The sequence below is a fragment of the Echinops telfairi genome, unplaced genomic scaffold, assembly GCF_000313985.2.
Source record: "Echinops telfairi isolate 266 unplaced genomic scaffold, ASM31398v2 ScPeMD7_12;HRSCAF=54, whole genome shotgun sequence".
Classification (NCBI taxonomy): domain Eukaryota; kingdom Metazoa; phylum Chordata; class Mammalia; order Afrosoricida; family Tenrecidae; genus Echinops; species Echinops telfairi.
Window position 1 is genome coordinate 4193520 of NW_022103909.1, and position 18084 is coordinate 4211603.

The 18084-nt window shown below is 42.1% G+C and overlaps 1 protein-coding gene and 1 pseudogene across 1 annotated transcript in view; one reads left to right on the forward strand and one right to left on the reverse strand.

Moving 5' to 3' along the window:
- SPATS2 (spermatogenesis associated serine rich 2) overlaps positions 1-18070 on the reverse strand; it is a 139200-nt gene extending 121130 nt beyond the window's left edge. Inside the window, exon 1 of the mRNA XM_013006956.2 lies at positions 17985-18070. The gene's annotated coding sequence lies outside the window, so the exon portion shown is untranslated. The remainder of the gene's footprint in view (positions 1-17984) is intronic.
- On the forward strand, positions 2132-4274 carry LOC101650162 (annotated as a pseudogene).
- Positions 18071-18084: the final 14 nt, after the last annotated feature.

Here is an 18084-nt window from a genome sequence, read left to right on the forward strand (position 1 = left end):
CACTCACAGAAGGGTCACAAGGAAGGAATGAGCCAGTCACGGTGCAGTATAGCACCAACTAAACATACAACATTCCTCTAGTTCAGTGGTTCTCAACCTGGGGGTCGAACGACCCTTTCACAGGAGTTGCCTAAGACCATCAGAAAACACTTCCGATAGTCTTAAGAACCGAGACATCGCTCCTCTATCTGTCTCCAGGCGGGTCCACCGATATGCAGATACGCCCACATACGAGTAGCCAGCGTGAATACTTACCCATGCTACACCATGCTTCAAGACAAAGATTTCATTTATTTGTAATTAGAAGTATTTCACAATATATAATTACATATTGTTTTGTGATTCATCACTATGCTTTATGTTCAATTTGTAAAAATGAAAATACATCCTGCATATCAGGTATTTATATTATGATTCATAACAGTAGCAAAATTACAGTTATGAAGTAGCAAGGAAAATAATTTTATGGTTGGGGGTCACCACATGAGGAACTGTATTAAAGAGTTGCGGCAGTAGGAAGGTTGAGAATCACTGCTCTAGTTCTTTAATGCTTCCTCCTCACCCCTCACCTCCCGACTACCATGACGCCAGTTCTAGCTTACAAATCAGGCTAAATCAGGGCATGTATACTGGTACAGATAAGAGCTCGACACACGGAATCCACATGATATAAACCCCTCAGGAACAATAATGGGAGTGGCGATACCATAAAGGTAAGGCAAAGATTGGGGGAGGAAGGGGGAACCAATCGCAATGATTGATTTATAATGCTCCCCACCCAGGGTGATGAACAACAGAAAGATGGGTGAAGTGAGACAGCAGATGGTGTAAGATATGACAATAACACTAATTTATAATTTATCAAGGATTCATGAGGGTGGGAGAAGGAGGGAAAAAATAATGAGCTGATACCAAGGGCTCAAGTACAAAAAAAATGTTTGAAAAGGATGATGGCAACATATGTACAAATGTGCTTGACACAAGGGATGTATGGATTGTTGTAGGAGCTGTAAAAGCCCCCAATAAAATGACTTTTAAAAAAAGTACCCTTGGAATGAGATAGCTTCCTGTCTTTAGGCAGCTATTTTGGTGGGGGAAGGTGTCCAGGAGTTTGCAGTAAGAACAAAACTTTCTCCACTGAGGACATACTCCCCTCCTCTCAGTCCTAAGTGGTTAAAGTTGTTTCATCCTGGATGCTGAGCTGATGGTTGGGTGAGGTGGGGTGCCTCTCTTGCTCCTCACTGATGCTTCCAAATCAGTCAACCTCTCAAGCTCGATAGCTCTGAATATTGTATGAAAAGTCTATCACGCACTACGTGGCTCACTGTGACATTACACTCTCCCTGTCCTGTTTCAGATATTTCAAAACATATGGAGATGACTTTCCAGCACCAGCTCTCAGAATGCCTGTCTCAGTTCATGAATTCCGCTCCTCCAATTATCTTGTCCTACACCCAGCCCACTCAATCTATGATCACACCTACATCATGATTCTCTATAATCTACTCTTTTTATGGCTCATGCTCTCACATACCTAAACTCCAACTCCTTTGACCCCACCAAGACCGTCAATCTGATTCTATCATTGTTTCACAATCTTTTACCCATTTCCTTGTGCTTCTATCCTCTTGTGGTTGAACATCTACCGAGTCTTGTTAGAATGGAAGCAGCCGTCAAGAGCTCAAAGGACACATTGCTTTGGGAAAATCTGATGCACAAGACTTCTTTAAATTGTTGGAAAGCAAAGAGGTTACTTTGAAGACTAAGGTGTACCTGATTCAAGTCATGGTATTTTCATTACCTCGTATGTATGTGAAAGTTGGACAGTGACTAAGGAAGACCAAAGAAGAACTGATGTGTCTGATTATAGTGCTAGCAAAGAATACTCAAAGGACCATGGACTGCCAAAAGGGAAAACCAATCTGTCTTGGAAGAAGTAGAGTAAAGAGCATCCTTAGAGGCAAGGATGGCAAGACTTCATCGCACGTACCTTGGACATGTTGTCAGGAGAAACCAATTACCAGAGAAGGATATCATACTTGGTAAAGTGGAGGGGCAGTGAAAGATCCTTGACAAGATGGACTGACACCGTGGCTGCAACAATGGGCTCAAGCATAAGAACAATTGCAGGATGGCGAAGGACCGGGCAACGTTCAGCTCTGTTGAACATAGGGTTGCTATGAGTCAGATTGACCATGGCACCTCACAACATAACTAGAATCACCTCTTTTTTTTTTTAATCAATTTATTGGGGCTCATACAATTCATCACAATACATAGATCAATTGTGTAAAGCACATCTATAAATTTGTTGCCTCATTATTCCCAAAATTCGCTTTCCTCTTGGGTTCCCGAAATCAGCTCATTTTCCTTTTCCCCCCTCCCCCTACCTTCCTCCTCCCCTCTCCCCCATGCACCCTCTAGAATCACCTCTTTACGTGTACCTCTGTTTCCTGTCTCTTCAGATTTGTTCTGCTCTCTTGGCAAAACCCCTCCTTAAAGCCATTCCATAAACATACACCACTGGTAGCCAAATGTGGGTAAAGGGAAAACAAAACAAAACAATCATACTGACTGATCTCACTTTCAATTCATGACCACTAATCCCAAGAGGCCCACAATCCTGCATTTCCCTACTACAGCATTCTCCCATATGACAATTATCACACCTTCTCCTTTCTCCACAAACTTCCATCAGCTCTCCCTACCTTCATGCTCAACAGAGCAGTGCTTCCTAACCTGCCGAGAATATTAAAACAGTCAAAAGACAACTTTCACATACTTCCACCACCAAATCAATCTACCCGCTTGATGTGTGGGTTTGTAATACAATGAAAGCAGCGGGAATGGGGAATGGAATTGATGTACTAGGAAAAGGAAAGAATCAAAGACGACTTTTAAGTCTTTAGGAAACCATGGTGGAATAGAGCTTCCGTGTTAGGCTGCTAACCTCAAGGTCAGCAGTTTGAAACCACCAGCTGCTCCGAGGGAGACAGACAAGGTTTTCTACTCCCAAAAGACTGTCCTATGAGTCACTATTACTCAAAATTGGCTCTATGAAACTGAGTTTGAATTTAGGTCTTTGCTCAAATACTAAGTTATCAACAAGGACTTTTCTCTTACCACCTTTACCTCAATATTTTTTCATTCTCTCTCTCTTCCCCTCTCTAGCTATATCTCCTTACCTGTTTGGGCTTTTTTCAGGTTTTTTTTTAATGTTTTATCCTCTACAGAATATAAACTGTATGCAGACACAGATTTTTACGTTTAGCTCACTCCTGTATCAGACAGATAATACATAGCAGGCACTCAGTAAGACTCTGTTATATCAGTAAATGAAAGGTTTCAGACATGAACACATGGATAAATGGTAGTGTCACTTACAAAGAACAGTTTTAGAGAAAAATCAGTCCTGGTCTGTAAGCCCTTAAAATCTAGTGAGAGAAATAAATATCTACAGCACAATGGGGTTCAATATTTGTTAACTGATAAAATCAATTTACAGAATAGAGCATGATCCCATCGTTATCAAAACATGCACACACACATTTTGACCTATATAGAGTTCTAAAAAGAAAAATATCAATCTGCTGTCTTGTGGGATAAAACATGAGCACTCTGAGAATAGAACTGAATTAAAGGGAGGATGAGCACTGTTCACTTGCTACATATTTTACAATAAGCGTATTACTTTGTAACTTCCAAAAGAGAGCGACGGAAAAGGCTTTCTGCCCAAAACAAAAATATTATACTCCTATTTAAGAGGATTAATATCCAGGATATAAAAAAACTTCTATAAAAAATGTAAAATGGCCTTTCTCCCTTCCCGGCCATCTTAGCAGCTGCTCTTGATTGGGGGTCGTCCAGCACCTAAGACAGGAAGATGGTCGCCACAAAGAAGACAAAAAGTCGCTGGAGTCCATCAACTCGAGGCTCCAACTCGTTATGAAAAATGGGAAGCACATACTGGGCCACAAGTAGATGCTGAAGATGATCAGGCAAGGCAAAGCGAAACTGGTCATCCTGGCCAACAACTGCCCGGCCTTGAGGAAATCAGAAATCGAGTACTACGCCATGTTGGCCAAACCGGTGTTCACAACAGCGGCCACAACATCGAGTTGGGCACAGCGTGTGGCAAGTACTACAGGGTGTGCAGGCTGGCCATTATCGACCCCGGTGATTCTGATATCATTAGAAGCATGCCAGAACAGACTGGTGAAAAATAAATCCTGCAATATTTTTCTTTAATAAAACTGGCCAGAGCTTATTTTAAAACAAAACCGGAAAAAAAAAAAAAAGTAAAACGGATGGAGCAAAGGAGATCAGTGGACATGAACAGCCGGAAGAGGAATGTGTCTGCTCAGGTTCTGTGAAGAATTTGGCCTACGTCACCTTAGGACGTGATGAATGGAAATCTCAACTGCCCTGTAAATCTTCACCAAAATCACTTAGAGAGGGACCTCAATAATGGCTAAACAACACAAAGTATAATCAATGGCACTTAATTGCACAGATAGAAGTTGTTGAACCGGAGAATGTTCTGTTGTGTGTGCTTTTGGCAAAATTGGGGGAAAAAAGGCATAAATAACAATGAGTACACAGAAGAAGAAAATATTGTAAAATTTATTATGGTAATATTGTATAACTCTTCTTGCTAGGACTGAACTATTGAATTGTATAATATGTGGAGGAAGTACCAATAAAACTTTAAAAAAAGGAACAAAACAACCCTCACCAAAATCACACTATTTTTAATGGGCAAAGTATACACAAAAGAAAATTCATAAAGTGAAAGTACTAAAAATTCATAAAATCAACTCACAGTGATGGAGTTGATACCTACTCACAGCGATCCTATAGGACAGGGTAGTACTGCCCCTTCTTTCTCCTGCAGAGCAGCTGGTGGTCTCAAACTGTGGGCTTTATGGATTGCAGCCCAACTCTTAACCACTATGCTACCAGGGCTCCCTCATAAAAGTGCCAGATTAACAGAACAACCAGCACGAAATTAAAGAGAATGGTGACACATTGTGAAATGTCACTAATGCTAATGAACATCTTGTAAGAAACTGTCCAGTTAGAACCTGACCTGCAGTATAAACTTTTACCAAAAACACAATTAATAAAGTAGTCGAAAGAGAGAAAGAGAAAGAAAGAAATAGAGTCACACAAAAAAACCCACTCAATCTCATGTTTAATCAAGGATGACCCACTACCACCACCCACTGCTGTCGATTCCAAGTCAGAGTAACTCTAAAGAATGGAGTAGCTCTGACACCTCTGGGTTCCCGAGGAGACTGTGAACCAGGCGTCCTCAAACTACGGCCGGCGGGCCACATGCGGCCCACCGGGTGTTTTTGCCCCGTTTATTTTTTTACTTCAAAATAAGATATGTGCAGTGTGCATAGGAATTTGTTCATAGTTTTTGTGTGTTTTTTAACTATAGCCTGGCCTTCCAACGGGTCTGAGGGACAGTGAACTGGCCCCGTTTAAAAAGTTTGACGACCCCTGCTGTGAACTTTCAGGGGAGCATACACAGCTACATCTTTCTCTCACAGAGTGGCTGGTGGGTTTGAACCACTGACCTTACAGTTAAGCAGTCCAACACTTAACTCTTTACACCACTGGGATTCTTGATCAGGGAAGTACTTCATTCACTAGAACATAGCGACAATGTCTGCAACCCAACTCATAAAGGCTCACTATTTACAGCCACTGGGAGAGCCATCAATTGGTATTGTTTTCCAAAGCCATTTGATGAGCAACAAAATAATTAATGTTGAAATCCAAAGACTAAAATAAATATCTATGAGTCCAGAACACTGTAAATAAATGATTAAGTAATAAATGGGGGAAAAGGGACAAATCTGCTCGCAGAGAAATCCCAATTAATAAAGGTAAAAGTAACAAAAGAAATTTAAAAAAATCAACATTAAAGCAGCACAGTAATAACTGCTTCAGGCCAGATCCACCGGTGAATGCACAATGAATGCTAAAATTAATGGGTGTGACTTTAAGAAGAAATATTTGCATAGCCTCAAAGAATTTCCCAAAATACCTCACTAATTACTGTGGCGTTTTAACATATGTACACAGAGTCTTTGACACATCTTATTACAGGAGGCAAAACTTAATATCCCCCCACTCCCCATGAGCTAAAGGATAAGCAACTGAGCTACTAACCACAAGGTGGGCAGTTCAAACCCATCAGCCATTCTTTGGGCGAAAGATGAAGCTGTCTGCTCTCATAAAGATTTACAGTCTAGGAAACACTGTCAGACTAGGCTCCAGGACAGTGCAGCTGAGTTTGGTTTTGGTGGGGCATTGGCGGTGATGGACTTCATGATCGCTTTTAACAAATAAAGTGGAAAAAACAAATTTTACAGTGACCAAGTGATCAGGGTTCATATTATCAGTAATAAGACATATTGACATCATCACCTCCAGATGTGATGCCATGAGAGGGGCACAATCCCTCTGTGATGTTCTTCCCCCCAAATCCACAACTTCCACCTAATCGTGAGAAAACAAGCCCAAGTCAAGGAACAGTCTTTAGACTCTGGACTCTTCAGAAGGGTCAAGGTCATGAAAAACAAGGAAAGACTAGATTAGATCCTAAGACTTTTTAGGATACAAGTGAAAAATCTCAGGAATATCAAACACAGACTGAGGTTTTACACCTACATAAATTCACATATATACACCAACAAGCACGTTTTAAAATAAAACAACTAAAAACACTACATGAATTGATAAATGGTTTTAAAAACCATGTATATTTACTTATTAAATCTAATTATGCATTACTATATAACATATGTATATTATGAAAGGATCTCCGGAGTACTGGTGGGTAAGTATTGGACTGCTAACCACAAGACCGGTGGCTCAAACCCACAAGCCCCTCAGTGGGAGAAAAATGAGGCTGTCTGCTCCCACAAAGATTTGCAACCTCAGGTCGTTATAAGTAGGAACCAATTAGATGGCAATGGGTTTGGGTTTTCTTGGTATATTACAGAGTGAACACCCTACAGAAATTAAAAGAATCCAATAATCCTACACAGGTCACCTTAAGTCAGAATCCACTCAATGGCAACAGGCCTGGTGGGTTTTTTTTTCAATACCGTATATACTCGAGTATAAGCTGAGGCACCTAATTTTACCACAAAAAAACTGGGGGGCTTTTTCAGCATTAAAAATGTGATGAAAAATTCTGCTTATACTCAAGTTTATACGGTAGATATATTGACCTGAAAAAGTCTCCAGGTCCTGAAGTAAAGAAGGAAGCCCCTGCCCCTCCCCAAACAGAAGCCAAAGCAAAGGGGTTGGAGGACAAGAAGGTGGCTGTGCTGAAAGGCATCTGTAGACACACACACACACACAGTCAGCACATCAGCCACCTTCGAGACCCTGAGGCTAAGAAGGCTGCCCAAATGCCCTCAGAAGAGCACCCCAGGAGAAACCAGCTGGACCACTATGCCATCATGAAGCTCCCCTTGACCACGGAGTCCACCATTAAGAAGATCAAAGAGAACAACACACTTGTGTTCATTGCTGATGGATGTCAAGGCCACCAAGCACCAGATCAAACAGGCTGTGAATAAGTTCTGACATTGACATAGCCAAGGTCAACACCTTGAGATCAGGTCTGACAGCAAGAAGAAGACATGTGATTGATTGACTGTCTCCTGACTGTGACGCTTTAGATGTTGCCAACAAAATCGGAATCATCTAAACTGAGTCCAGTTGGTTAATGCTAAATATAAACTTTTTCAATACAAAAAAGAAAATCTCTAGGATCTATTAAGAACAGAGTAATATATACCATATTGTGATTCTTTATGTATGTATGCATTTAAGTAAATAAAAGTAAGTGAAGCAATCTAGAAACATATACACTAGACACAAACAGATCATTTCTGAAAAGGAGAGTGTTCTTTGTTAAGGGCAAGGATTGAGGATCAAGGTAAAGGGATCTTTCACTTTTCTAACTACTTAGTCCTAGGATGCTTGGGTTTTTTTACAACATATGAAGGGAGCCCTGGTGGCACACTGGTTATGCACTGGGCTGCGATCCACAAAGTCAACAGTTTGAAACCACCAGCCGCGCTAAGGGAGAAAAGCAAAATGGGACTTTCTACTCCTGTCAACAGTTAACAGTCTTAGAAACTCAAAGGAGTTCTACCCATCCTAGAGGGTTACAGTGAGTTGGCATCAACTCAATGACAGCGAGTTTGAGTTTGTGAGTCACTAATTCCTTTGCCATTAAAAAAAAGAACATTTTCATGCACAGTAAAAACTCTTGTGTCAGTACAGACTATCTCTTCAAGGAGATACCAGAGGAAGTATAGTCAGTCATTGCCTCAGGGGAGTAGAAATGTAGAAGACTTCACCGTTAACTTTTGTTCAATTCTGTTTGCCGGGTATATGCAGTGCTTTTAATATTTTTTTAATGCACATTTTTTTAAATGTGAGAATAAGTACATAAAAGTACGTAAAGGGCTTAAAAGCCCCAAAGGAGACGTGTTCAAGTCTGCCTGAGACTTCAGGAAGACCTGAGGCCTCATCCACTGACTCAGGGGGCACTGCGGGCAGAGCTCTCGGGACGGCAAAGGCACAGACAGGAGGGGTAGGTCCAAGCTGAGCAGTACACGGGAAGGGGACCTGCAGGCCGGATCTGAATAATCACCAGTTCCTGGGTATGTACACTTCCACTGCTGCAGCTGCTAAAAGAAAAACCACAGTTAGACTTGCATGTGGTTTTCTCTGTTCTGCTTAAAACTATCACTAGGTGCCATCAAGGTGATTCCAACTCATAGTGACTGCATGTGACAGAGAATTTCCCCCATCAAGTTTTCTAAGGGGTCACTGCCAGGTCTAGTCTCCCAGGGAGCTACTCGATGGGTTCCACCTGTCAATCTTTTGGTTAACAGCTTAACTATGATGCTACTAGGGCTATTATCATGACATACTGAGATGAGTATACCTGTCCAAAAACCTGGCAAAATCTATTAATCAATTCAAGATGGTATAGCCCTGACCAGCGGGCACGATTCTAAATTAATAATTACTTTGATCTCCTATTCTCATCTGTCTTCCTCATTTGACCAGCCCATAAAGCCAAGAAGCAATAAGCATAAAAACAATGGTAATACATCAAGTGCACACCATTAACTATAGAAACTGGGTTTTCCTCGCCTGCTTTTTGTTGTTGTTATTGTTATTCTGATTGTAACATTTATAGTAAATGTCTCATAACAGGGTAGAATGAAGAAAGATTATCTAAATCTCAGCTATAACTACATGGCACTACTGCTTTAAAGTTCTTAGGAATAAACTAAACAGTGATGATATACAGCTTCCTGACAAAGATAAACCTGATTTTGCACATATGTGCATGCTTCTAATTTCTGGATTTCAGGGTATCAGTTAAAAGCATCGACTCTGACATAGCTTTGGACAAATGATGGCTTTGTTGCGTCTCCCTGATTAGAAAGGCCACAAATGGCCCTCCAACTCAGGGCACATGGAGCAAAAATAACTAATTAGAGTACTAGCTAATATTTAATGAGCACATACTATGTGCACACACTGAGATGGGTACTCTGTAGCCATTAAAACTCAAGTCATAACACCAACAAAATGACAAGCAACCCAATTAAAATATAAGCAAAGGCCTTGAAAGGGCATTTCACCAAAGAGATATTGAATGGCCAAATGCACGTGGAAAAATGCCCAAGGTAATGCATTGGTCATTAGGGAAATACAAATCACCACCACAATGAGATACCACCTCACCCCCCATCAGAATGGCAATGATTCTTTTTAAAAAGCACTAAGGGCTGACAAGTTTGTGGGGGAAAATGGAACCCTCAGCCACTACTAGTGGGGCTGTAAAATGATACAGTCATTGTGGAAAAGAACTTATCATTTACTCCAAAAGTTGAACCTATCCTAGCAATACCAATCCTAAACAAATACCCCAAAGAATTGAAAGCAGTAATACAAAAAGAAACCTGTACACCAGTGTTCATGCTTCCCAAAAGCCAAAATATAGGAAAAGCAGAAATGTCCTTCAGATGAATAAACCAAACCAAAACAAATTCCCTGTCATGAAGTCAATTCCAACTAAGAAACCCTATAAAACGGAGTAGGACTGCCATTGTGGGTTTCTGACTATAAATCTTAACAGAAGCAGAAAGCCTCATCTTTCTTCCATAGAAAGCCAGTGGTTTCGAACTGATGACCCTGCAGTAAGCAGCCCAATGTGTAACGCACTACGCCACCAGGGCTCCTCACCGATACATGAATAAGCAAAAATGTAGTCTATACAAAAATGGAGTGTTACTCAGCCGTAAGGTGCAATGAAGTTCTGGCAAAAGCCACATTATAGGTGAATTTGAAAGCCCGATGCTGAGTGACGCAATTAGTCTTAAAAGGACAAATACTTACAACCTGACTTACATAAAACATGCAAAACCAAAAAAAGCCAAATCCTCTACCATGGAGTCAATTCCAACTCAAAGTGACCCTCAAGCACTGGGGAGAACTGCGCCAAAGGGTTTTGGAGGCTCTAAGTCTGCATGGAAATGACTGCTACATCTTTCTCCCACGAAGTGGCTGGTGGGTCCTAATGACCAACCTTTCAACTAGCCACCACATGCTTAAAGCACTGACACAGTAGAGCTCCAAGATAGGCAAATATATAGGAAACAAAGATTGTTTCCTCTCAGGAGGAAGAGGTAAAGGGGAGATTTTCCTTGGGGGCATTTCACTAGTTAATGGTGATGGAACATTTGGAAAAGGATATTAATAATGGCTACACAATATGAAGAATGGAATCAATGGTACTCAATTTTACATGCAGAAATAGCTGAACTGGAAATGTTTTGGTATAAATACTTTTGTCACATGAACACACAAAAAATTAAAGAAAAAATAATACAATACGATCTACCACTTCCACTCCCAGGAATTGAGAGAAATGAAAGCAGGTATTCACACAAATACTCGTACCCAAATGTTCATAGGAGCACTACTGACAGCCCCAAAGTCGAAACCACACCAAATGTCCAAAACCAAAACTCAGCCCAAGGATAATGAGTAGATTCCAATGCCCAGCGACCCTGTTTTGGGCTGAACATTTGAAGCTCAGACCACACCTCAATCAAGAAGAAGCAAAACTCTCCCTCCTTTCAGCTCACTCTTCCCCAACAAGCGAGGTATCCAAACACACCTTTGTAAGCCTGTGTTGTTTCCTGGGCTCAAAGTTTATAAAAATATGATATGATAATAATCCTTTGTGGTCTAATTTAAAGGATCATCATAACATTATGTGCTAGCAGACTGACAACAAACACCAAATAACAATTTTTTAAAGCCTATTAACATGCAACCTTTGAGCAAGGACAGAGGGGAAAAGATTACCCAACTAAGCCTTGCTACAAGAAATGTCAACAAAGAATCAGATTAAGCATCTCAAGAATCCTAGTGTTTATAACGACATCAAGTCTGGGTCTAAGCTAACTGGCTGACTTGGTGTTGTGTGGTCCCGTCCTGCCCACCATTCAGGCACAATACCTCATTGTCTCATCTTGTATGTTTGTTTACAGGCAGGTTTCACGATTTTCATCAAATGTGATGGATTCTTTCTGATGAGACCCTGGAACTGAGGGCTCACTTTATTCCAAAAATATGGGAGAATAACCAAGCAAAGTTAAGTGGAAAAGCCACTTCCTACCACAAGCTACAGCACCCTTTGAATCAACGAAAAGTAAGATGGCCAAAAAGAGGCCACCGTGGACTTATCACCTTGACATACTACAATCACAGAGCAAGTAGAGGATTTACAGAAACCAGTTGCCCATCCCAACTCAATGAGATGCTCTGCCCCTCTGAGAACAGCTGTGCTCCACAAGGACTTCAATGTGTGACTTCTCATAAGTAAACAACCAGGCCTTTCTTCTGTGGCACCTTTTGGCTTGATTAGAACCTCCAACCTTCTGGTACCACATTAAGTGGACCAACCAGGACTCCTTACCTAAGGAAAAGTATCGCTCTATTAAAGTAGCCTTGGTAACACAGCCTTGGTTCAAGAACTCAGCTACTACCCAAAGTCAGCAGCCTGAACCCAGACAGTTATTCCACGTGAGTCTGCTTCTGTAAGACTTACAGCCCTGGAAACCCGATGGCACAGGTCTACTCTATCCTGTAGGATCACGGTGAGTCAGAATCAAATCGAAAGCAGCTGGGTTGGGTTTTTTGGATAGCTCTATTACTGAGGATGACCCTAAAACAGCAGCAAGTCATTTGCTACAGATCCTAACACAAGTACTCAAGATAGGAAAGCCTGCTGGCCTTATAATTTGGTCTCTGTAGTCATATCCAGGTCAATAGGAAGTATATCACTGGCAACTTTGAGTCATGCACAATCACATACTGGTCAGATTACAAACCTCCTCCTCAGTCCCAAATGCCCTTCAAAGCAAACCACCCAGTTGCTGTCCAATAGATTCCAACTCATGGCAGCAACCTCACAGAGCAGAACTGCACTCCATAGGATTTCCAAGGTTGTGACCTTTCAAAAGCACATCACCAGACATTTCTTCTAAGGCACACCTAGGTTAGTTCTAACACCAACCTTTCTGCATATAGTTAGCACTTAATGTTAACACTACCACAGGGACCCAAATACCCTTTAGCCAATTCTGAAGAACAATATACACTACAATCATGTCACTTTGTCAATTGAATAATGGGGCAATTCCAGGGTGTTATTTAAGGTTTGAGCAGTAAGAAGCTCTACATAACTACTGGAAATCAAAAAAACCTCCAATCACCTGTATCTAACCACAAATTAGCTACAGTATACTAACTACCTTCCCATTAATGGCTATACCCTCAGACCCTGCAAAATGTTTTAAGGACCTTTAGGTGCTGCGAAATCAATGTAGATGATGTTTAATTCAGGAGCCCACTTCTCATAGGGCTGGGTGGATCTGAACTTGGAGGCTGACTGCTGGTCTCAGGGCAATCCTTTAATATCCAGCAACCTAAGGATGAGGTAGGAGTCCTGGTGTCGTAGTGGCTACCAGTTGGGCTGCCAACCATAAGGTCAGTGATGTGAACCCACCAACCACGCTGAGGGCGAAAGATGGGCTTTCTACTCACCTGAAGAGTTACAGTCTTGGAACTCACAAAGGCAGTTCTACCCTGTCCTATCCTGGGGTTACTATGAGTTGGGTGAGTGGGGGGTTTTGGGGAACGATGAAGTGTTTGTTGTTAGTTGCCCACATGTCAATTCTACCACACGCTGACCCTAGGTGTGTCGGAGCAGAATTGTACTCCACGGGGTTTTCAATGCTCTTAACATTTTGAAAACACATCACCAGGCCTGTTTTCCCAGGCTCCTCCAGTTGTGTTTGAACTGCCAACCTTCTGGTTAGGAGGTCAAGCACCATCCAGAGACACCATAAAGATGAGGAGACGGGAACAAACTTTAGAAATATGTCAGGACCAATTTCACTGCCTGAAAGTTGGCCTGAGGTAGACAGATCACGTCCAAGGTTAAGACTGGGCAAAAAAAAAAAGAATGGGCCTAGCAAATCTCGCAAGGCACTCCCACTGGCCCTGGCAAAATGTCATGTCAGACTGGCGGCCCTTTGTAGCCCAATAATCTGAAGACGCAAGATACAGGAATAATTAACTTCCTGTGACATTTAGAAGAAAACTGAAATGGGAGTTTACACCTATCCTAAGGGATAGTTCACTGTCAGTCTGCAGTTAATCGAAACTATTTCAATTGTAAAAATAAAGCTCACATACTATGAGTTGGGGCTTCAAAAAGTTTATGGAAAATGGAATTAAGAGGTTATGGAGTTTTTCCACAAACGTTGTGAACCTCCCCTCAAATATATAGAGAGGTAGACAAAGAAAAAGAGAAAACGAATCAAACAAATGACTTCCACGAATTTCACCTCTTGCTCTATCCATTTCAAGAAGCTAACTGCTTAAAATATTTAAAGCACATAGCAAGCACTCAAGCTTTTTTCAATGAATGAAAAGGGGCATGGAAGATAAGCAGTTAGCCAGCAACTCCAACATGTAAAATATCCTAAGGTGAAAAGAGGATACTGAATTTCAATTAAAGGCAACATCGTGAACTCAAAATGCTCATTTTCAAACACACACAGATAAACCTTCTTAAGATGATCAACCACGTGTGCAGGTCTGACGGCAAAGATTTGTATCTAATAAATGGTTCCTTCCACATGGAATAGAGTTCACATCTTATGCCAGAAACTACCATTTTCTTAAGCTGAGGTGTCCAAAAGGTTTTCAAAAGTACACTGACTGCTAAATTGAAATGTACTTTAATCAGATGTCATGATACATAAATATGAGGAGGCAGAGGCTGAGAGAGAGCCAGCCGTAAAAATAGGTAAAATATTTCCTTTCAAACCCGTTCCAGTGTAACTGCCCAGCTCACAGTACAGGGAAGGCAGTGGAGGAGCATCTCCCAGTGAACAGATGGTAAGACCACCACCGAAAAGTAACCAAGCCAAAATTATGGTCAAACCCTAGTTGCAAAACATATCCAAAAAAATGTGGCAAGAAGTATAAACAAGCTGCTTTACTGTCAGCCTCCAGAGGCTAGTTATTAGCCTGGAGCAACTGGGCAGGCCATTGTCATGTCATCCAAGCAAACTGGAACCTGAAGAAGTGAAATTCTAATCTACCAGAGGTCATTTGCCAGTATAATCAATGGGCTCTCCTTCCCAAGGTTTAAGTCAGAATAAACACACGGTTTTCCTTCCTTCTGGTCTCCAACGCAAGCAAAAAAAAACAAACACCTCACTGCCATCAACTTGATGCCAACTCATAGCAACCCTACAGCACAAAGTAGAACTATCCCTGTGAGTTTCTGAGACTGAAACTCTTTACCAGAGTAGAAAGCTCATCATCTTCTTGTCTTTGTCCCTCAGAGGCTGGTGGTTTCGAACTGTAGACTGTGTGGTTACCAAACCAACCCATAAGCACTACACCACTAAGGCTCCTTTACCAGTGGAAGCAGCAGGACTGAAATCATCAGTTTTACTTCAAACAGAGAAGCAAAGTAGATGCTAAAGAGTGATTTTTTTGTTCCCAACTCTCCAAAAACTGGCTCTACTGTGGGAAATTGCAGGTAGCAAACAAACAAAAAGGTACAACCTTCAAAAATGTCGTAGAAATAATCCATTATCTTTTTCTTTCTTTTCTTTTTAAGTACATTAGCTGTTAACTTCCTCTTTCCAAATACTGCAAAACAGGTGGAGGTTTAGCCATGAATTTTTTGACGCCCCCTCAAACAAACTTTCTTCACCATTACTGAGTGACACTATCCATATCACTGAACTTTTCTGAGCTTCATCTAAAAAGGGAGGCTAATACTTAATGACTTACCAGGGCTGTTTGAAGATCTTACAAGGTAACATAAAACCACTGAATTCAGTTCCTGGAATACAGAAATGCTCAGCAAATAAACAATCCTCTCTCCTCCTGCCATTCCCTAGCACCGGACAGCCCATTGCAACCCCTGGATCAGTCTCCAGCGACTAAGCTGATGTTTTGGCCAGTAACCTACCACCCCTCCCTCAGGCCCCAGCTGTTTCACTCCCAGTTTCTAAGAGGATCTAGTCTATATTTAGAGGCAATGCCAGTACCAACTGTGGATTCAACAGGTGCTTGGAGGGCACTTGAGCACTCAGCAGTTTTCAATTGTTTCCCACAGTTCATTGGTTTGGGCTCACAACTGGCTGACTTCTACAAGGAGGCATGCCACGTGTGCATTACTACACCAAACAGAAAATTAGTGCACTCACCGGGAAAACCCTCAGCCAGATGGTTTCAGGAGCCTGTAAACGAGCGGTTCTCAACCTGTGGGTCGAGACCCTTTCACAGGGGCCGCCCAATTCATAGCAGTAGCAAAATGACAGTGATAAAGTAGCAACGAAAATAATTTTATGGTTAAAAAAATACTAATTTTACGGTTGAGGGGTCACCACAACATGAGGAACTGTATAAAGGGTCGAGGCATTAGGAAGGTTGAAAACCACTGCCGTAAACTATTTACCAGGACTAGGGGAGTTTTGTTCAGTCACAAAGGCAGAGGACCTTCAATAAACTGTACAGGTGTAGCCTACAAACCCACTCTACAGTTAATTTCAACCCAAATTTCAATTAAGTCATACTGCTTGTGCCACCACCAAGATGGGGGTGGGGGGGTAGGAGGGAAGAGAGAGGGTTGCAGGAAGAATGCCAGGCAGTGAAGACTTACAGGGGACAGTCAAGGTTGATTTGAATCCAGCTTCATTATTTACCAGCTTTGTGACCTTACTTAACCTCATCATTTATGAAATGAGAAATAAAAGTATTTCACTTAAAGAGTTGTGAAGATGACATTAAATGAGATAATGCACGCAAACCAAACTTAGGGCCATTTAAGAAGTCGATTAAGAGCCATATGATCACTAAGGAGGATACTGCACTCATTCTTGCTCTGTTCTGTTTTTACAACATATTTGAAAAGGCAATGTAGAACATTACTTTTTGGATCTTTGTAAAGCAGCCTGATACTACTTTCTTAAAAACCAACTGATGAAGTCACAAAAAAATCTTATGTGTCAGCAAAATGCCATGCCTAATAAAAGCCTTCCTTCACGTGAGCTAATCATGAATAAGAGTGAACTACCATGTCCAAGCAGCTATCTTCTAGCTTCCAACTTTGGCCTAGAAATTCAAAGGATAATGCAAAAATCACCACCTCGCACACACTTTCCCACAATTTTCTCAACTCACCTGAATTCAAATTGGAAGGCATGAGGCAGCCTACGAATTCAAAAATCCACTATCAAGAAACAATTTCTTGAAGCGGAGCCCAATTAGCACGGAACCAATGAACAGATGATACATAATCATTTCTCAGTGAGAAACAGCAATTCTAACGAAGTACCTAGAATTTGAATTTGGCCTTTTGACCTGGGGGAAGGGTGACCACACGAAAAATGAAATAAACAGCAGCAAACTCTTGGTTTAGCACTCCCCCTCCCCCCGAAAAATAAAAAATCCTCAACTCTACATTACCAATGATCCGACTAAACACCAAATTCCTATTTGGAGTGATCTGTCCTTTTCCTGCTTCATTAATGAAAGATAAATTACATACAGGGACCTGCTTAATTGGGAGGAAATACACATTACAGACACGCATTAACAAGAAAGCAGTCTTTCAGTGATAAGCAAATCATTAAAAGGAGCTTGTACTCCTAAGCAGAGGGAAAGCCTGAGAAAGAGCCACCTTCTAAGAACCCAATCGTCCACGATGAATTGGAAGAAAGATGCCACTCTGGTCCACCTATCCTATGCTCTCTCCCTTCGGCTGTAATCCGAGCGCCGACCGGTTCTATTGTATTTCTCTGGCCCCTTTTCCATACTTCTCATTCCGTCCTCCCTCCATTCCAATAATGCCTCCTGGTCTGTATTTTCAAGTCCCACTATTTCCCCCAATTCCTAAGGACCTCGGACACCAAGATGCTGACCTGGCGCATCCCACGGCATTACCAATTCTTAGGACTTCTCCGTCTTAACGACCCGTGCTTGGATTCTTTTCGATCCCTCTCGTTGTTTCTTCAAACCCAATGCCCCGCACACGCTCACCCCGGAGTCCCCTTTCCCTCCATTGTTTCGCCGGCCTTTCCCTCGCGAAACTCGCCCCCGCCCCCCAGACTTGGAGCCGAGCGCCTCGCCGGCCCCCACAAAGCCCAGAGCTCCCCCACCCGCTGGGCGCTTCAAGTCCCCAAGGGCTCGGTTTCCTCTCGCCTCCGGATCCCCTCCCCCAACAACTGCCCCCTCCCCCTTTGTCCTCCCCCAAGCCCGCTCTCAGCCCCTCTGTGGTCCCTTTTGGCACCCACCAACCCCTCTTACGCACACCCCCCGGCCTCGCTTACTCGGTGTCCCCGCCAACGCCGTGTCCCCCAGTTCCGGGCTCTGCGTCTGGGACGCTCCGGGGTCTGAGGAAAGGAGCTCCTCCGCCTCCGCTTCTCTAGC